At 42.7% G+C, this 21,807-nt stretch overlaps 1 long non-coding RNA gene across 2 annotated transcripts in view; it reads right to left on the bottom strand.

Annotated features, from left to right (window-relative positions):
• LOC143747209 (uncharacterized) overlaps window positions 1-20,697 on the bottom strand; it is a 480,968-nt gene extending 460,271 nt beyond the window's left edge. Inside the window, exons 1-3 of one of the 2 annotated variants that reach the window (XR_013206691.1) lie at window positions 20,473-20,697; window positions 20,298-20,395; window positions 19,286-19,573 (exon numbers count right to left, since the gene is read on the bottom strand). This is a non-coding gene — a long non-coding RNA (uncharacterized LOC143747209). Of the gene's footprint in view, window positions 1-19,219; window positions 19,574-20,297; window positions 20,396-20,472 lie in introns of those variants that run through there. The other variant, XR_013206690.1, reaches the window with a different exon arrangement.
• Between the last annotated feature and the right edge of the window lie 1,110 nt (window positions 20,698-21,807).

Below are 21,807 nucleotides of genomic sequence, written 5' to 3' on the forward strand. Positions count from 1 at the left end.
TGAATTCAAGCGCGTCTCCTCTGGTGTTGTTCGTCTGGTGTTGTTAGCCAATCAGAAAATAGCACTATTGTATCTGGGTAACATTTAACGCAACGACCAATGACACCCGTAGTCTGGGGTGTTTTTTTGTCTGCCTGACTATGTTACGGAAGCTATCTTATCCTCCGTTTATCTTCATGAATCAGGTAATGATTATCTGTCTTGCCTCAAGCAATAATGCAAATCGATTTGTAAAATTTGCAGATTTATTTATGGTAGCTTGATATTATAATATTGACGATATATGGTTATTATCTACCACTCAAAAATTGCATTGAAGTATCATATAGATTCAGTAAAATGGTAACCAATAGACTAGGCTACTACAATGACCCTGGCTTGTAAACGTGATCATCGCGATCATTTGTCGTTAGAAAAAAAATAAAACCCATGAAATTATATTCATATGTAATGTTCACTGTACCTGGGATGAAGACATTTCACACGCAACGCAAGCAGAACACCTGCATGTGACCTCCTCCTACAGTGTTCAGGGCTATCATGGTTGTCAACAAATGCACGATGACAGAGTTTACGACAGTTGTAGAGGACAATACTGTTTCCCAACTGTAGGGGGACCCCGAGAGCAAAAGTTACCTGGTGTTACTTTAAGAAAAGTGCTCTTTATATCATTATGGTTTCATTCATTTTTGGGGGAATAAAAGATTTATACCCTTTTCAACCGCAACAATAACAACACAAATCTAAAAAAAATCTGTTTACCAATTAAAGGGACAGTTCACCCAAAAATGAAAATTCGGTCATTTACTCAGTGGATCAAATCACACCATTGACTTCCATATTTTTTACACATGCACATCTCTAGGACATTGTGTGTATAATCTTGTATAGTGTCTTTGTATTGTATACGTTTTGTGCATTCTTTATTATAGAACCACTAGTTAATGTAACCTCACCTATTTTCTGTATCTATGAATTTGTATTTTTATGATCGTTGACCTCTGCAACTTATTAGTATTTCAAGAATCTTTGGTAGTTTCTGCATCAAAACCCAATCCAGTTACATATGCAAAAGATACCATTACGACCCAAGACAAAGGGTTGTACACTTTCCCTCCGAAAGTTTAAATTACCGTTGGCTAACTGACCACTGGGAGGAGTGACCATCCACAGAAGTTAAACAGCATCCACACTCTCTTCTGTGCGTCTTCAGGTTGCTGTTCATGTACTAAGGACTGGGAACACCCAGTCTGACCGCAAGGTTGTGGGCCAGCTATGTTTTAACCTTCCACTTGTGAGAGAGAACTCATAGAACCATACAGACTTTCTCCTGACTGCATACGGATGCTCGTTCAACTGCTAAGTATCGCACAATTAACTAACTAAACAGAGGTTTAGTATAAGCGGTAAATCCCTTTAACCAGGTGTTTTAAACTAAGAAACTGATTGTTCTTTCAGATGATTAAATTACTCTTTTCCATAGCTTCATTCCCTGTTTCTGTTTCCGGTTTCATTTACTTCCACTTTCCATTTTACCCATGTATGTGTTTGTTTAGATTAGTTATGTGTTCTTGATTTAGTTAAAAAAAACATCACTTTAATGATTCAATCACAGCTATATACTAAGTGTAACGTAGGAGCAGGAATGAAGCGGATTGCGAATCCAAATGCAAGCACTTTTTAATAAGAATAATACAAAAAGGTAATCCAGGGAAAACTCAGAACAGGAACCTCACACAGAAACAAACAGACATTACACAATAAACATTACAAAATCAAACATTCAAGAACTCACAAAGACTGGACTGAAACACAGGGCTTAAATACAAGGGCAAATGAGCTGAACAAGATAACAAGGGGGCGTGGCTAATAAGTAAAACCTGGGAACAATTGACAAGACGCATGGCAAACAGGGAATCACATGACAGACAAGAACCAGGAACAAGACACAAAACCCAAACCGTGACACTAAGAAAGAGTTATTTTTCTGTGGCCACGAAAAAAAGAGTGTTCGCTGGACAAACTGATTTTCGCTTATGATGTTTGCGTGGTTTTTACATTCAAAAACATAATTTGTATGGGTGTGCCACATCGAAGACTTGGAAGTAAACACCCATTGCTTTGATTGGGTAATGGTTTTGCATATTATAATGAGTTTCGACTCCCCCATCAGAATCACGTGGGGAATTGTTTTGAAAACTTCCAATGTGGAAAAATGGCAACTGGAATGATTCACCCATACATGTTCGAATAATCAGTAGTTGTTCTTCCACAAACAAGCAGTGCACAATATTTTGTAATCTTCACGTAGATTAAAGCTCTGCATTGCAATACAGAATCTATAGATTTTATTGCTTGGTAGCTCGATCCAGTTTAGCACCACGTAGGCCTATGTTATTTACTTATTACATGTCATGCACGTATTGGTGGCGGGGCTACAGAATTAGGCGTTGGTCTTCTTCTGTTGAGTTTTTTTTTCTGTTTCAGGGGGGGATATAAGCAGGAGAAGGTGCGGTTGATCGTGGAGCTAAGAGAGTCCACAGACCATCTGGTGAGAATTGCGGATGCCCAAGTTTTAACCGGGAGAAAATGGAAGGCCAAGGAGGAAGTTGACCTGGCAATAAGTAGGCTGCAACACAGGGAGGTGGTTGGCAGAGTACAGGACGGCCGGGCAGGCCTCGGTTGGGGACAGGCCCCCCTCTTCTGGTCGAATGCATCTAAAGAAGAGAGGAAGGCCATGGTGGCAGCAGAGGTGATGAGAGCTGGACATGAGAGACTTACCATCAAAGCGGTGTCCCAGGGCCAACAGGGAGGCTGGCTGTCGTGGAAAAGCCTTCTAGACAGGCAGCTGGCTTGGTCTGACTTGTGGAAGATTCCACAGGGCAGGCTAAGTTTTCTCTTCATAGCAGCATATGAAACCTTACCTTGCCCCCTCAACCTCCACCGATGGTTTGGCAACGAGGAATCTTGCCTCCTGTGTAACACTCCCAATGCGAGCTTCCAACTCATCATGAATGGCTGCAAGACAGCGTTGGCACAAGGGCGCTACAGGTGGAGGGACGACCTGGTGCTGATGAAGCTTGCTGAGGTAGCGGAAACATGCAGACAGGAAGCGAATAGCAGGCCCCCGGCCCTAACCGCACATTCCATCCAGTTCCACATTCCATCCAGGCAAGGGGTGGACGCTAGCAGTCGACCTTGGGAAGCAGCTCCATTTTCCCAGGGAGATAGTGGAAACGTCTTTGCGTCCAGACCTTGTGATGTGGTCTGCTGCTTTCAAGTTTGTCCTGATGGTGTAGCTCACAGTCCCATGGGAAGGAGGACTTGAAGCTGCCCATGAGCGGAAGCGGGCCAAATATTCTGAACTGGCTGCAGAGTGCAGGGAGTCTGGTTGGAGGGCAGTCACATACCCTGTGGAGGTGGGGTGCCGGGGGTTTGTGGGCTCCTCAACCTCTCGTCTGCTCCGCGACATGGGTGTAACAGGCATAAGGCACCGGAAAGCCCATGAAAGAGCTGGCAGGAGAGGCTGAAAGAGGCAGTTTCTGGCTTTGCCTGAGAAGGAAGGCAAAGAGTTGGGGTCCAGTCTCCACCTAGGGCATCAGCAGGGGGTGGCAGGGAGAAATCCCTGCCATCACTCCGCCACCATGAGATGTACTAGGGTTAAAGGAGCGAAACATCCGTGACTGGTGGTCCCCAGCTGATGACCCATAAATGCCCTCTGTAGTGTTCCCCAACATGTACACCTTCGGTACGTCTCAATCTCTTAGGCATCGGTGGAGGTGCGACAGGCAGAAATGCCCAGCAGGTTTCACCATCTACCTGTAAGTTAAACTAAAGGCGTTGGTCTTCTTCTGTTGAGGCGGCGTTTCGCTGCTCTCTGACGTCACAGGTAGGCCAATTCGCAAATCCCTCGTTTGATCAGCCAGCTGTCAAGTCAAGTCAAGTCAGGTCACCTTCATTTATATAGCGCTTTTAACAATATGGACTGTTTCAAAGCAGCTTTACAGTGATAATAGGAAATTAAAGTAACAGAGATTTTTTGGCTATTGTCACGGCCTTGCCTGGCTCCTCCTCCTGGCTGTGTCTGTCTCCTACAGGTGAGCTGGGCACAGGCGTTTGGAGTTTGTGCTAATCAGTTCCTGGTCTGGGCCTTTAAAGATGCTTCAGATGAGACCGGGAGGAGAACCAGCCTCCGTTGCATTTCTCCCGCACCGTTTATGATTTTGTTTTGTTTATTTATTTCCGATTGCTTATATTTTTATTTCTTTTTCAAAGCCAACTTCAGTACTGGCTGAGCAAAGTTTATTCTGTTAACATTCTATTAATTTAATAAATATACTATATTCCTATTCCGTGTGTGTGGCCTTTCCCTACTCTGTTGCTTGCTTTGAGCCAGGCTCGTAACAGATTTGGGGATTTCGTCCGGGATTTTGAACCATCGATCTGTAAATATGCGTTTTTTTGCATTTCTCAATTGGGTTTGAGTAGTTGAATTGTAGGTCGTTTTGATTAGTGTGCCAAATTTGTAAACTGTATTTGGATCCTACGCTGATCCGGCGCAGTAAGGTTGATTGGGCATTTAACGCATGGTTATTGGGAAAGACACGCGGATCAGTTAATTAGGTTTTGAATTTTTTTTTGCAGTACGTCGGTGCGGGAGACAAAATTTGGTTCGTTTTTGCCTGGGCTTGTTTAAATACAGCCAGGTTATTGTATTAGGAGGTTGTTCATTGTTGGGTGGGTGCGGGCTGCGCTGTGTTTGCGAGACAAAAATAATTAATAATTAATTGGTGTAGTCACTGGAGCTTTACGAACCCCTGCAAAGTGCTTAACGCTTGTTTGTTATTTTAGTTTTTTGTTTTTGTGCTATACCCTGGGCGGAGGACACAGTCGTGGATGCCTGCTTTAACGACATTTTGTCGGGGAAGTTAGGTCCCGCTGATATCGTGTATTAAAAATCTCTGTTCTTGGGGTATGCATGAAGTGGATCGAAGTGTGCAGGGCAGCTCCGTTTGTTTTGTCTCGTAGCTGCAGTGTGGTGGCCGCACTTACATTGATAAATGTGCTTAAAAAAATAATAATTTTTTGTTTTTTTTGTTTAGGGGTTAAAGAAAAGGGCAGAGTAAATAAATGGATACTTTGGATACATTTTTCGCTGCTCCATCAGATCAGGTTTTAGATACGTTGACTAAGGAGCAGTTGTGCGACGTTAGTGAACATTATAATTTTGAATTGGGCTTGAAGAAAAATGCGAAATTGGTGCAGATAAGGCAGGCTGTCAGAACTAAATTGGCTGAAAGAAAAATTCTCCCATCAATAGCTTCTATGGATGAGTTGGATCCTGAAGGTGCTTCAACGCCTTTGGCAACATTGGGTGAGTCTCGCAGTAATTTTGGTCTTACCTTTGAACAACAAAAAGAGTTGTTAGAAATGCAACAAAGAGAGAGAGAGAAGCTGAACGTAGAGAGAGAGAAGCTGAACGTGAAGCCGAACGTAGAGAGAAAGAAGCTGAACGTGAAGCCGAACGTAGAGAGAGAGAAGCTGAACGTCAACTAGAATTTGATAAAATCAAAAGTGATAGAGAAATTGCCTTAGAACGGCTTAGGTTGATTGCAGAAGGGAAAATTACGGGTGATACCGGTGGCGATGTTCCGACTGGACCAGCGCGCACTCCTGATATCTCTAATATGGCCAGATTGCTTCCAAGGTTTAGTGAGAAAGATCCGGATGTGTTCTTTTCACTGTTTGAAAGTGTGGCAGATGATTGTGGTTGGAGTGATCCTGAACGAACATTGTCACTCCAGAGCGTTCTAGTTGGAAAAGCGCAGCTTATCGGTGCCTGAAAGAAGGATTTATAAAAGTGTGAAAGATGCTGTGCTTAAAGTATATGAGTTAGATCCAGAAGCATATAGACTGCGATTTCGTAATTGGAAGAAGGGAGAAAAGCAGACTTATACAGAGGTAGTAAGAGAGCTGAATTGTCATTTCAATCGTTGGTGTGCTGCAGTAGGCGTTTCTACCTTTGAAGAGTTGTGTAATTTAATTGTTTTAGAGCAATTTAGAAACATCCTCCCTGATCGAATTGCGGTATATATTAATGAGCGGAAGGTAAAAACAGCAGCAGATGCGGCAGTTTTATCTGATGAATACGTTTTAACGCACAGGCAAAATTTTAAAGAACACAATTCAGGAAGGGGTTACCGCGAGCAGCGCTTTGGACGTTACAGTGAACGTTCAGTATTTTCTAATACTCCCGCTAGTCAGTCTGTTGCCAAAGAACAGTCTCGTGGTAAGGCAGATCCGGATGCTTGTCATTACTGCTCGGAGAAGGGGCATTGGAAGAACGAGTGTCAGGTCTTGAGAGCAAGGGGCCAGAGGAGCAAATCTGGCGCGGCAAGACCTGTTGCTCTTGCCGTTTCGGATGTGCGCGCACGGTCTGAGTTCATCCACACAGAGATTAGGTCCAAACCTGAAAGGGGTGTGGCCTCCTCTAACTTGTCCGCGGACAGCCTTGTGGGATCTAGCCCGTATAGCGGGTCTGATGTAATTGAAGCCAATGTTAATGATTACTCTCCTTTCATTACAGATGGTTTAGTATCATTGGTGGGCAGTTCTGCAAAGGTGCCAGTTAAAATTCTTAGAGATACGGGGGCTTGTGAATCTTTTCTTCTAGAGTCTGTTTTGCCTCTTTCTAGTGAGTCCAGCATGGGTAATGTTTTGGTGAGGGGAATTGGGTTGCAGGTTGTAACTGTTCCTCTGCATAGGATTGAGCTACAGTCAGACCTGGTTCGGGGTGAAGTTGTCATTGCCGTGCGCCATTCGTTGCCTATAGATGGTGTACATCTCATCTTGGGTAATAACTTGGCTGGAGAGCGTGTTTGGCGTGATGTACCACCTCCTGTGGTGGTTAAGAGTGTTCCATCTATCCCATCAGGTACTGATTGTAGCCTGCAGAGCTTACCTGAGGTGTTTGCTGCCTGTGCAGTAACACGTGCCATGAACCGTGCCTCTGGAACTGAGGTTCTAGAGAAAATTTGTAAGCCTGATTTACAGCCTATTGTTTTGCCCAATGTGCCATCTTCCCTGTCATTTAGTGATTTTGTTGTAGCTCAGAAGGAGGATTCAACATTGAGTGAACTGTTTGCTGGGGTTTTGCCTCTTGAGGAGCGAGATAGTGCAGCGAGGGGTTATTTTGTTCAAGATGGGCTGTTGGTTCGTAAGTGGATGCCTCAGACTAAAGAGATGTTTGAGGATCCTGTTTTCCAGATAGTAGTGCCGGTGAAGTTTAGAGACTTGATACTACAGACGGCTCATGGTGATATAGCGGGCCATTTGGGTGTGCGGAAAACGTATGACAGACTTATGAAGTACTTCTATTGGCCTTGCCTAAAGAAGGATGTGGCATGCTTCATTAAGACCTGTCATACATGTCAGATAACGGGAAAGCCTAATCAGGTGATCAAGCCAGCTCCACTTTACCCTATTCCGGCTTTAGGGAACCCATTTGAGCATTTGCTAATCGACTGTGTTGGACCATTGCCTCCATCGAAGTCGGGGTGTGTTTATCTTTTGACTGTGATGTGTCAGGCCACCCGTTACCCCGCTGCCTATGCGTTACGTACAATTTCTACCAAGTCGGTGGTGAAGGCGCTCTCTCAGTTTATTTCCATCTTCGGCATCCCTCAGATTATTCAGAGTGACAGAGGCTCTAATTTTACATCACGTATGTTTTCAGAAGTGCTTGAGCAGCTGCGTGTTAAACATCAGCTAAGTAGCGCTTATCACGCCCAGAGCCAAGGCGCTCTGGAGCGTTTTCACCAGACACTCAAGTTACTGCTAAGAGGTTATTGTGTTCAGCTCAGTAAAGACTGGGAGGAAGGGCTTCCGTGGCTGTTGCTTGCAGCACGTGAGGTAACACAGGAAAGTACAGGTTTCTCACCTAATGATTTGGTGTTCGGCCATAGAGTTCGTGGGCCTTTAGCTGTCCTGCAGGATAAGCTGAAGTGTCCTGAAAGTCATCCTAATTTGTTGGAGTATGTGAACGGCTTCCGCCGGAAATTGTTCTTAGCTTGTGAGATGGCTGTAGAAAATCTGACTAAGGCTCAGAAGAAAATGAAGAGTTTGTATGACCGCCGGGCTGAGCCGAGAGTGTTCAGTCCTGGAGATCAGGTTCTGGCGCTGTTGCCGATAGCCGGTTCTCCCTTTCTTGCTAGATACTCAGGTCCCTATACGGTAGTTCGGCAGGTTTCAGACCTGAATTATCTAGTTTCAACTCCTGACCGTAGGCGTAATACGCAACTCTGTCACATTAATCTTTTGAAACCCTATTACAGTAGGTCTTCGGTTTCTGGGGCAGCCGAGACTGGTGATCAGGTTAAGTCAGTTGCTTTGGCTGCAGTTGCTGGGATATCTAGCGTCTCTCCCCACATGGTGGCAGCGTGTGGTGATGAGGATGTGGTTAGCCCAGACGACTGTGTGCTCCAGCCTCGGTTGAAGAACTCAGAGAAGTTGTCTGATTTGGACACGATACTTGGGCATTTGTCCAAGGAGAGGGCATTAGCAGTTGAGTCGTTGATTTTTAACTTTCCTGCTTTATTTTCAGACACACCGTCGTGTACTCATTTGATCAAGCACAACATCGATGTGGGTGATTCTGAGCCGATAAGGCAGAGGTTCTATCGGGTGTCACTCGAGAAACAGCAGCACCTAGAGGCAGAGGTGTAGTATCTTCTGAATAATGGTTTGGCAGAACCCTCTTATTCTAGTTGGGCTTCGCCTTGCATTCTAGTTAGTAAACCTGACGGGACGTATAGATTTTGTACCGATTATCGGAAGTTAAATAACATCACAAAGCCAGATTCTTTTCCGCTCCCAAGGGTTGAAGACTGTGTTGACAGGGTAGGTTCGGCCAGGTTTGTAAGTAAGTTTGATTTACTTAAAGGCTACTATCAGGTTCCTTTGACACCTCGGGCTCAGGAGGTTTCAGCCTTCATAACGCCGTCTGGCCTGTATTCGTACTCTGTGATGAGCTTTGGGTTACGAAATGCACCCGCCACATTTCAGAGACTAATGAACCGATTAGTCTCTGGTTTACAGGGCTGTGCTGTTTATTTGGACGATGTGGTTGTGTATAGTGACGGGTGGTCTGAACATCTTGAGCGTATCCAGGCTCTTTTTAAACGGTTAGTTGAAGCTCGCCTCACTGTAAACCTCGCTAAATGTGAGTTTGCCCAGGCGACAGTTGTTTATTTGGGGAAGGTGGTGGGGCAGGGCCAGGTGAGGCCTGTGCACGCTAAGGTGGTGGCTATCGATAATTTCCCTATTCCAGCTACCAAACCTGAGCTCCGACGCTTTTTAGGAATGGTGGGGTATTATCGTGGGTTTTGTGCTAACTTTTCCACTGTTGTTGCCCCATTGACTGACCTTTTGAAGGGCCGTATTAAATTTGATTGGACTGCGATTTGTCAGGCCGCATTTGATAATGTGAAGTTGTTGTTAACATCTGCTCCTGTGTTAAGGGCTCCCCGCATGGACCAGTCATTCCAGATGCAGGTCGACGCTAGCCACGTGGGTGCTGGGGCCGTACTCCTGCAGGGAGATGAGCAAGGGGTAGACCGGCCAGTGTGTTTCTTTTCAAAAAAGTTTAACCGTCACCAGTTAAATTACTCGACCATCGAAAAAGAAACACTGGCTTTAATATGGGGATTACAACACTTTTATGTTTATTTAAGTGGGGGTGCTGTTCCGGTTACCATTTATTCTGATCACAACCCATTAACGTTCTTATATTCTCTAAAGAGCCCAAGTCAGCGCCTTATGCGCTGGGTGTTATTTTTACAACCGTATAGCTTACTGATCCGGCACATTCGAGGTGTGGACAACGTCATGGCTGACGCCTTGTCCCGTGCCCCATGTGAGCCGGAGTGAGTCAGTGTCTTGTCCTGGCTGTCTCTCTCTCTTGTATCTCTTTCTCTGCCTAGTCTCCTTAAATTTGGCTTTCCAGGTACCGGGACTTGCTGGAGCCTTGGGTTTGAGGGAGGGATTGAGTGGAGGGGTGGGGGGCCTATTGGACTCAAGTGACCATTTTGCATCTGCTTTGCCGGCTTGGGAGGAGTGTCCAAGCCATTACCCCTAGACAAAGTTGAGTATTTTTTTTTTGTTTATATCTGATGTTTATTCTTATATGGGGAAAGAAAAGGAGTGTGTAATTTTTCCAGAGTCTCTCTTTGAGAGGCCTCTGTCGTAAGGAGGGGGGTGTCACGGCCTTGCCTGGCTCCTCCTCCTGGCTGTGTCTGTCTCCTACAGGTGAGCTGGGCACAGGTGTTTGGAGTTTGTGCTAATCAGTTCCTGGTCTGGGCCTTTAAAGATGCTTCAGATGAGACCGGGAGGAGAACCAGGCTCCGTTGCATTTCTCCCGCACCGTTTATGATTTTGTTTTGTTTATTTATTTCCGATTGCTTATATTTTTATTTCTTTTTCAAAGCCAACTTCAGTACTGGCTGAGCAAAGTTTATTCTGTTAACATTCTATTAATTTAATAAATATACTATATTCCTATTCCGTGTGTGTGGCCTTTCTCTACTCTGTTGCTTGCTTTGAGCCAGGCTCGTAACACTATACAGCAGCTCTAGAATAAATTTATTGTCCAGCTAAAGTTAATTTTGATTGATTCACTTCCGTCGCAACGATCATTAGTTATTAACTTAGGGGCCGCTAACACTTCACCGTTCTAACAGAAAATTCTTTAATGCGATCCAGCCACTCATTTGCATAAAACAGAGCCTGGTGGCACTGAGAATTTTTTTTATCGCTTCCGCAAACCACGTGAATCGGAATTATCCTGACAACGTTTTATCAGTACAGAGGTAAAGGGAAGGAGGCCTTCACAAGGGAGAGACTAGTTGACACTTCAGGACTGCGGTGTCGTTGTGTCCAGGCGCAGGTCCTTCATCAGATCTGGATACGGCCTGGATCCGGCGGACTGGGATAAACAGAGAGACAAATATTAGCGTAGACGCCATCCTTCTTATGATGTACAAAGTACATCAGGATTTATTGGAAGTGTACCCGGTTCCGGCTGATCTAAACTATGCAGCCTGACATTGAATTATAGAAGTCTATAATGTGTTATGTATATGTGACCCGTCACAGAAACCAGGGACACAAGTCGGCAGCACAACTTTCGAGCAAAATGAGAAAGAAGAGTTTTTTTTCAAAATTGGTGATTTTAAATTTTTTGGAGAATCTGTTAATTGAAATCACGAAGAAGCCTCTCCATGTTTGAGATAGCAGTATTGGTATATTTAAAAGCTTACATTTTGAGGTTGAAATCGGCTTGTTTTCGGAGATTCTAGCATGCAGTAGGGGCGTGGCGTGTCATTGTCTGTGTGTATTTCCATACTGAATAACCCGGCGCTTTTGCCCCCGCCCTCCAAGTCAACCACATGGCTACTTATTATGCTGTGCTCTGGCCAGCTCTCTCTGATATCAAAATTCAATGAAGATGGATGCCGCAAAGATTGTCGCAGACGAGATGAACCGTCTGGCAGTTACACCGAAAATGTTTTCGCCGCACTTCGTGGGCTCGGGAAACTGAACCGGAGGTATGGGCGCAGCGCGCTCGCCCTCAGTGCTTCAATACGGCGGCTCGGCTCGCTGACAGCGGTGGCTGGCTGTTTCATATGTGACGGAGAATCGAAATAGAGGATGCAGTTAAGACCTTTGCTGCTGCGATGAAGGCCTGCCGTGTGTGTTTCTGAAATGTAAGTTAAGCTTCATTTGCTCTTTAGTCGTTATTTAAGATGCTGAACCTGCTGATGATATAATGTGCTTGCGGACATTTCATTTGTGTGTGTATACGCACATAAGAAAGTGGTGTAAAGAGATTTGCAACAGTAATTTGAGGAGGTGAAATGTGATTATTTGGAAAATTGCAGAAATGACTGCTTAAAGAAAAATGCCAGCAGGCATTTGCCTCCTACATAAACTTTAATATTGTTGACATTTTGGGCACACGAGCGTTGCGTACTATTTGCGCTATAGATATGTAGGCCTATGGCTTATTGGTCTTTGTTTGTTGTTGTTGGTTTTGCGTTATATGTATATGGCATATTGGTCTTTGTGTGTTGTTGCTGGTTTTGCGTTATACTGTATGTATATGGCATATTGGCCTTTGTGTGTTGTTGCTGGTTTTGCGTTATATGCAGGCTATATGGCATATTGGTCTTTGTGTGTTGTTGCTGGTTTTGCGTTATATGTATATGGCATATTGGTCTTTATGTGTTGTTGCTGGTTTCGCGTTATATGCAGGCTATATGGCATTATTGGTCTTTGTGTGTTGTTGCTGGTACGTTGCAAATAGAGGGGCAGCACAATTGTTTTTCGCCTAGTGCGGCAGAAGTGCACTTATTCGAAGTGTAAAAAAAGCTGTAAAGCACATGGAGGAGCTTTACAGGGGGTATGGCTTATCTAAATGAGATGTAAATGAGCCCTATTGTCACCCCCAGCAGCAGAGACAGGTGAGAACTGCACAATCTTTAGCTCGTTTTCTCCTCTTTGAGCTTTTTTAAGTGCCTACTTTAAAATGGCCACAACTTCTCCAAATATTATCAGATTTCCACATGTTACACATCGTTGGAAAGCTTGGATATTACACTCTCAGAATCTATGAATAACTCAAAATGCCCCAGAACCGACTTGTGTCCCTAGTTTCCGTGACTGGTCACATATGCTAAGCCAAAGAGATGTGTTTTTAGTCTAGATTTAAACTGACAGACTGTGTCGATTTTGATATTCTAGGTATTATCAACTGGCCGGAATTTTGAGATCGCAATAGACATGAAGGAGTATAATGGGTTAAGAGCTCGCTCAAGTACTGGGGAGCTAAACCATTTAGTGCTTTGTAAGTAATCAGCAATATTTTAAAATTTAAACGATGTTTGATAGGGAGCCAATGCAGTGTTGACAGAACCGGGCTAATATGGTCATACTTCCTGGTTCTGTTAAGAACTCTAGCTGCTGCGTTTTAGACCAGCTGTAATTTGTTTATTAAGCGTGCAGGCAACCACCCATAAGTGCATTACAATAATCTAGCCTTGATGTCATGAACGCATTGTAGATTGTTTCAAAGCAGCTTTACAGAGATAAACATATAATTTAAGGTAACAGAGATTGGTTTGGTTTTATAGTGGTTCTTGAAAAATGTTTTTTCCAGCTAAAGTTAGTTTTGATTGATTCACTTCCGTCTAAATGATCATTTGTTATTAAATTAGGGGCCGCTAAGACGACACCGTTCTCTCTAAACAGACTTTAAACGTGAACCTGTGATAGACGCTGATGGCGTTCACATGCGCATTAAGAATTGATTCTATAGTTATGTGCGTTTGAATATATGTGCGCAGGTTTGTAATTCCTTACAAACCATGCCTAAACAAACTACTTGTCTTGTCTATAAATTTTGATGCAGAATTTTATTTTATTTTATCACTTTGGGTAGGTACGCGAACCGAAAAAATTCCACAACGCTGTATCTGTAGAGTGGTATAGGGATCCTCCATAGGGAGAGGCTAGTTGGCACTTCAGCACTGCATTGTCATCAGGTCCAGGCGAAAGTCCTTCGTCAGATCTGGAAATGGCCTGGATCCGGCAAGCTGCGGGAAAACCTCTAAATTAGAAGACACTAAAATTAGCGTAGATGCCATTCTTCTTATGATGTAATGAGTACATCAGGATTTAAGGGAAGTGTTCCCAGTTCCGGCTGACCTAATCTAAGCAGCCTAATATTGAATTATAGAAGTCTATAGAGTGTTATGTGAATGCTAGGTCAAAGAGATGTGTTTTTAGTCTAGCTTTGAACTGACAGACTGTGTCTGCTTCCCGGACAATGTTAGGAAGATTGTTCCAAAGTTTTGGTGCTAAATAGGAAAAGGATCTACCGCCAGCAGTCGATTTAGATATTCTAGGTATTATCAACTGGCCAGAACTTTGAGATCGCAATAGACGTGAAGGACTATAATGCGTTAAGAGCTCGCTCAAGTACTGGGGAGCTAAACCATTTAGTGCTTTGTAAGTAATCAGCAATATTTTAAAATGTATGCGATGTTTAATAGGGAGCCAATGCAGTGTTGACAGAACCGGGCTAAAATGGTCGTACTTCCTGGTTCTGGTAAGAACTCTAGCGGCTGCGTTTTGAACTAGCTGTAGTTTGTTTATTAAGCGTGCAGGGCAACCACCCTGTAGAGCATTACAATAATCTAGCCTTGATGTCATGAACACATGAACTAGTTGTTCCGCATTTTTCAGTGAGAGCTTATGACGTGATATAGATATATTTTTAAGATGGAAAAAATGCGGTTTTACAGACACTAGACACGTGACTTTCAAATGAAAGATTGGTATCAAAGAGCACACCCTGGTTCCTAACTGACGACGAAGACTTAACAGAGCAGCCATCAAGTGTTAGACGGTATTCTAGGTTATTACGCGTGGAAGTTTTTTGTCCAATAATTAGAATCTCTGTCTTTTCAGAATTTAGTACTAGGAAATTACTAGTCATCCAATTTTTGATATCAACTATTCATTCCGATAATTTTGTGATCGGTGAGTTTCGTTAGGTTTGGAAGAAATATAGAGCTGAGTATCATCAGCATAACAGTGAAAGCTAATTCCATGTTTCCTAATGATATCTCCTAAAGGTAGCATGTACAGAGTGAACAGCAGCGGTCCTAGTACTGAGCCTTGTGGTACGCCATACTGAACTTGTGATCGATAAGACATCTCTTCATTTACTGCTACAAAATGATAGCGGTCAGATAAATATGATTTAAACCATGCTAATGCAATTCCACTAATGCCAACTTAGTTTTCTAGTCTATTTAAGAGAATGTTGTGGTCAATGGTGTCAAATGCAGCACTAAGATCAAGTAACACTAATAGAGAGATACAACCACGATCGGAGGATAAGAGCAAATCATTAGTTACTCTAATGAGAGCTGTCTCAGTGCTATGGTGCGGTCTAAATCCTGACTGGAAATCCTCGCAGATACCATTTCTTTCAAGAAAGGAACACAGTTGTGAGGATACTGCCTTTTCTAGTATCTTTGACAGAAAAGGTAGATTTGAGATCGGCCTGTAATTGACTAATTCTGTAGGATCAAGTTGCATTTTTTTAACAAGCGGTTTAATCATAGCCAGCTTAAAGGTTTTTGGTTCGTATCCTAGAGACAAAGACGAATTAATGATGTTAAGAAGAGGATCTATGACTTCTGGAAGCATCTCTTTCAGTAGTTTAGTCGGTATAGGGTCTAACATACATTGTCGATTTAGATGAATTAACGAGTTTGCAAAATTCTTCCTCTCCTATGGCAACAAATGAATAAAATTTTACCTCAGGGAGACTATAATGCACTCCCTGATGCGATGCTGTAGTAGACGGTTGCATAGTTATAATTTTGTCCCTTATATTATCAATCTTATAAGTGAAGAAGTTCATAAAGTCATTACTGCTGTGTTTCTTGGAAACTTCTGGGCTTGAAGCTTTCTTTTTCGTTAGTGTAGCCACTTTTTCAAATAAATACCTTGGATTATGTTTATTTTCTTTTAATAGGGTTGAAAAATAAGCAGATCTAGCAGCTTTTAAAGCCTCTCTGTAAGCAATCGAGCTCTCCTTCCATGAAATCCGAAATATCTCTAGTTTTGTTTTCTTCCAGTTGCGCTCCATTTTTCTGGCTGCTCTCTTAAGGGCCCAGGTGTGCTCGTTGTACCACGGCGTTGGACTATTTTCTTTAATCTTCTTTAAGCGCAACGGAGCAACTGTGTCTAAAGTGCTGGAAAGGAGAGAGTTAAAAGTTTCTGTTGCAATATCAAGTTCTTCTAAGCTATCTGGGATGCTGAGATGATGAAACTGATTAGGAAGATTATTGATAAAGCAATCTTTAGTGGCAGAAGTGATAGGTCTAACATACTTGTAACACGGAGTTGGCTTTGCAGCCTTGGCTAAATGTAATTTACATGAGACTAGATAATGATCTGAGATGTCGTCGCTCTGCTGCAGAATTTCAACAGCATCAACATTGATTCCATGTGATAATATTAGATCTAGAGTATGATAACGACAATGAGTAGGTCCTGACACGTGTTGTCTAACTCCAATAGAGTTAAGAATGTCTTTAAATGCCAATCCCATTGCATCTTTTCCATTATCTACATGTATATTAAAATCACCAACAATTAGGACTTTATCTGCAGTCAATACTAATTCGGATAGAAAGTCAGCAAATTCTTTGATAAAAGCTTTATGGTGCCCTGGTGGCCTGTATACAGTTGCCAGCAGAATTCTCAAACTTGATTTATCGTTTACATTATATATTTTTACATTAAGCACCAACACTTCAAAAGAAGTATATTTAAAACTAGATTTTTTAGTGGTTTTGAAAATATTACTATAAATTACAGCAACACCTCCCCCTTTGCCTTTCAGGCGAGGTTCATATTTATAACAGTAATCTTGCGGGGGGGGACTCATTTAAAGTAATGTAATCGTCTGGTTTTAGCCAGGTTTCTGTCATACACAGCACATCTAGGTTATAATCTGAAATCATATCATTAACTATTAGCGCTTTTGAAGTAAGGGATCGAATATTCAGCAACCCAAGCTTTATCGTTTGCTCATCTGTATTATATCTATTTTTTATTTGTTGAATATCAATTACATTTTTAACCTTAGATCGGTTTGGACGTTTTTTGGATTTCCAAATTCGGGGAACAGACACAGTCTCTATATGATGATATCTAGGTGAAAGAGGCTCTATGTGATGGGATTTATCTGACCTTGGTGACGTGAGGCCGCTAGCAGACGGTCGGTTTAGCCAGTTTGTCTGCTTCCTGACCTGAGCCCCAGATTGTCATGTTTTGTCTCTAAGACAATGAGCCAAATTACTAGAGAGAAGAGCAGCACCATCCCAGGAGGGATCAATACCATCTCTTTTCAACAGGTCAGGTTTGCCCCAAAAACTTTTCCAATTGTCTATGAATTCTATATTATTTTCGGACACCACTTGGACAGCCAGCCATTGAGTGATGACAATCTGCTAGCTATCTCATCACTCCTTCGAACAGGAAGGGGGCCAGAGCAAATTACAGTGCCTGCCATCGTACTTGCGAGTTCAAACACCTCTTTAATATTAATTTTGGTGATCTCCGACTGGCGCAGTCGAACATCATTAGTGCCGACGTGAATAACAATCTTAGAGAATTTACGATTAGCATTAGCCAGCACTTTTAAATTTGCTTTGATGTCAGGCGCTCTGGCTCCCGGCAAACATGTGACTATGGTGGCTGGTGTCTATTTTCACGTTTCGTGTAACATAATCGCCAATAACTAGGGCACTTTCAACAGGATTCTCAGTGGGTGTTTCACTGAGTGGGGAGAATATATTTTTTATGGTAATCGGAACGGAAGAGCGGTGTTTTGTCCCGTGACAACAGCGTCTCACGGTCACCCAGTTGCCCTGCTGCACGTGCTCTACAGCCGGAACCGAACAATGTACAGAGTTCACTAAGCTAGTCGCATCCAAAGCAGTATCTAAAGCCCTTGCACTCTTACAATTAACCTCAATTAAAGTTTGGATGCGTGTATCTAGTTCTGAAATCTTCTCCGTCAGCCTGACTATCTCCCTGCATTTATCCCATGTAAATCCTGTGCAGACAGAAAAGGTTATACTATACATGTTACATGAAGTGCAAGTCACAATAAGAGGAGAAGTTGACATGACTCACCGTGTTTGTTGACTGATTCTACTTACCACAACTTTGATGGATTTGTAAAAGGCGCGAGCGTGCAAGCTAAATAAATAGCGCACGGATGGCACGCTAACAGGCTAGCGAATTAGTAGCTTGTTGTGCTAGCAATGATTTAGATAGAAGCTAGTGATGTCAAGTTTATGTGATGTTGATTAAGTTGTATTTAGCAGTATAAACAACAGGGAATGGTAGTAAATGATTAAAAACAGAAAGATATATACGAAGCTACAGACACAAACCAACAGCAAGGCAGACAGGAGCAATCGAGCAGGAGAAAATTCGGACTTTGAAGCGGTCAATAAAAGCTTTTATTTGACTAACAAGGAAGTTTTCAGCTCCGAAACTTACAGGATATTCTTATATTACGAAGACTATATATATATATATATCAAAAGCTCAAGGAAAAGTTGGTTTCTCAATTCATGACCCCTTTAAATGGTCCAAATATTTATAATTAATTATAACAAGTTTTAATTAAAGTTTTAATTTAAAACAAGTTTTTGCTGTGAAATCCCTGAATTAAGCTAACATAGCACATATATCAGCTGAACATCAATTCCATCAAAATGTAATCTTAAGTTTCATTGTGTTCTGCTTCCTTGTGAAAAGGACTCATGCCTTTTTCCCAACATCTTTTGTATGCTTTGACATCTCTGACATTTGTGTTGTCAGACATTTGTGTGTGGCCGGACATGAACATATGTATTATTTTCAGAAATAAAGATCTCTGGATTTTGACAGGCTGAACTTCAGGCAACCAAAGGCAGTTGTCCAAAAGGATCTCAGTGAATACTTTGCTATATGCTCAGTAGAGCATTTTTATGAATGTTAAATTTATCACAGCCAAATAAGGTGGAAAAAAAATTGTGAAGGTAACTTTCGTACACATTTCAAAATATTCAAATATTTGAAGCAAATCAAAAAAACTTTACACTTCTGATGATATTTGGGAAGAAAACCAAAACAACATTTGAGCATTAAATGTGGCAAGTCATATCGAAGCAATTTACAGTAATAATTGCTCTTGTCTTCATGATCCATGTCAAAAGATCCTGATGGTCAAAAGTTTGGCTTCACAAGACCAACGAGTCAAACAAAATGTATTTATAGAGCACCTTAAAAAAAACAGAGTACCAAAGTGTTGTACAATTTCAAGCTAATTAATAAAAACACAATACAACGAAAATAATAATATAATACAATGTAGCAAAGGCCTCATTAAACAAATACGTCTCAAGACGGGTTTTAAACAGGTTTACAGAGGTATATGTTATACAAGTGTGGCATAAAGGGATACAGATTTCAGGGCTTAAGCCCAGGCAGTTAGCAGACTATGCCACGATGGGACTTACACCCAAAGAATTAAGTATTTAGCTCAACCAGGCACTCAAGTTCGTTGATGGGTAGCCAGAGACCGTGGTCCAGTACAAAAACAGACTTTATTTTCACTACCACAATGATTGAGATTTCATAACAAACAACATACACTGTACACCAAATCAAATAACAAAACACACACTCAATATTCACTCCACTCACTATACTCTATTCGCAACGCGCACACACACACGATAGGAGGCAATAGGGCGGAATCTTACCAGTGGGAGGCTAGTGGCTCGAGCAATGAGCATCCATGAAAAACACCCCAATCACATGTGTCAAATTTCACACACACACAAGGGAAATGACCACACTTGGTGAACACACAGCCACAGCACACGCCAAGGGACCCGCCACCGCAAGGGGCACTGCTCCCACTGGCAGTTCTCAGCACCTGGACAAAGGACAGACACGTGGCAGTTAAAACAAAATTACACAAAAAAACAAAACAAAAAAAGACTATAAACAAGGTCTAATAAGCCACCCGTTCTAAAGCCCAAGGTAGTACTGGAGTTAGCAATATGAACAGAGACTCAATACATCAAAATAAACAATCAAACATGGATAAAACATCCACAACAATGGGACAAGATTGCCCTATGGATCAACCACTTCAAGATCTTCAGTCAATGTGGACAAATCACATAAAAAGTTAAAACAAAAGAAAAACAATCACAATTTGGCCAATGCTCTTGGATATCAGCAGCAAGAAAAGGCCTCCATACAGGAATTCAAAAGAAATAAATAAACACAAAACAAACAATTAAAGTGGTGTCAGTTCATTGAACAGTCTACACTCAAACACTGATTCACAACAATGACAGAAAGGAGAATCAAACAGTGTTAAACAGCAACGATGTAACACGCCAGTCAGCCGCCTGTTAACCACAGGTTTAATAATCCTTGGTCCCGTGTGAAAAGGCAGCCGGGTACGACGAAAATACGTAAAACAACACGTAACTCAAAAAGCATAAGCAAAGCAGCAGATGTTCTGCGTCGATGTAGGCAACTGGCAGCCACACCCCCAGTTAAACAGCACTCCCTAAAATGCACAGGATGTCCATTTACAAATATATCCCACATTAACCATTCAACTATCACTCAGTATAGCAACATACCTAAGAATAACAGCGTTGCGTCACAGGCTCCGAGCTCGGATCACGGATAGCAGGGCGCACACTCAGCTGGTGAAAGGGCTGCGGCCGCACGGGGGATTCTATAGCACGAAACATTCCCTATAAGCCCAAGTTATGAAGTCAACGAGTGGGAAAAAATAAACTGAGCTAACCATACCTGTGGCGCTACGGTAACCCGATAACCAAGGCAGACATCAGGTCGCTGGGCATGTAGACAGGACAACAAGTTGCGGACCGGTGACATCACTTGTCAAAAGAAAAGCCACGGTTTATAAAGGGGTTTAGCCCTCGCGATTGGCTCAGAGTTAACTGCCCAGAACCACTCACAGCACAGCAAATTAAGTGTCACTTCAGAAGGCATGAGCCAGACAGCTGCATCCTGCTACACAAGCAATGTAGCTCGACTACGCCACCCAATTGGAGAGCTGGGACTCTATTAAATAAAATAACCTTATCTTTTACTGGCAAGTTCTTTAAGTTTCGTGGGAGCAACACAACAGATTCACCAAGACAACAGTTTCGATATAAATATATATTTATTATAATCTCTATTTCAATAGTAAAAAGGGGTGCGCCATGCACACACGCACTCTCTCACTCAACCTTAAAAGCTAGACATCGGACAAGCACATTCAAAAATCCACTGGAAATCCATAGCTAGGTGCCCACAGTCCATAAGCGGTTCCTCTAACACAAGTCCGTCTCACGCCAGGCAGCAGTGTCTTCACAGCAGGCCACCTATCAATCACTCGCAGGCACCAACACAACACTCACACAAAAAGAAAGAAAGCCGCCAGCATCTCCACAGTAAATAAACACAGCATAAGCACAACATCACACTAGAAGAGCTATCAATCGTGCAATATAAAATTAAGTCACTGCAATTTGTGAATATGCATATATATATATATATATATATATATATATATATATATATAAATGATATGACTACGGCAGACAGACTGGAACTCTCCAATGTAGGTGAGACGTGGATCTTAACTTCGGACGAGGCAAGGCAACATAACTTAACACAAGACGTCTTTCACCAATAAACTGGGAGCAGACGAATCTGGCTCCCAGTCCTGTTGAACAGCGCTCCACAAAACCACAAGCCCAGGACAGACGAGGCAGGGCTCCGGACAGCACAGCAAAGGGCGGCAACGATCTTAGCGCAGCAGAGGACGGCAGTAATCTTAGCGCAGCAGAGGACGGCAGCAATTTTTGCGCAGCAGAGGACGGCAGCAATCTTTGCGCAGCAGAGGACGAGCAATCTTTGCGCAGCAGAGGACGAGCAATCTTTGCGCAGCAGAGGACGGCAGTAATCTTTGCACAGCTGGGGAGAAGGCTCCGACACACAGCAGCCACCGGGTTGATAGCAGGACCGGCACATCAACAAACTTCGACACAAGCGGATAATGATCCATGCAACAATTATGGGCGCAAAATAAAACAATCACGACTACCATCCGGCAGTAAAGCATGGGGAACAGAG

This window comes from Siphateles boraxobius, unplaced genomic scaffold (genome assembly GCF_051911475.1).
Source record: "Siphateles boraxobius isolate OS27281-9 unplaced genomic scaffold, OSU_SipBor_1 22, whole genome shotgun sequence".
In the NCBI taxonomy this organism is placed as follows: Eukaryota; Metazoa; Chordata; class Actinopteri; order Cypriniformes; family Leuciscidae; genus Siphateles; species Siphateles boraxobius.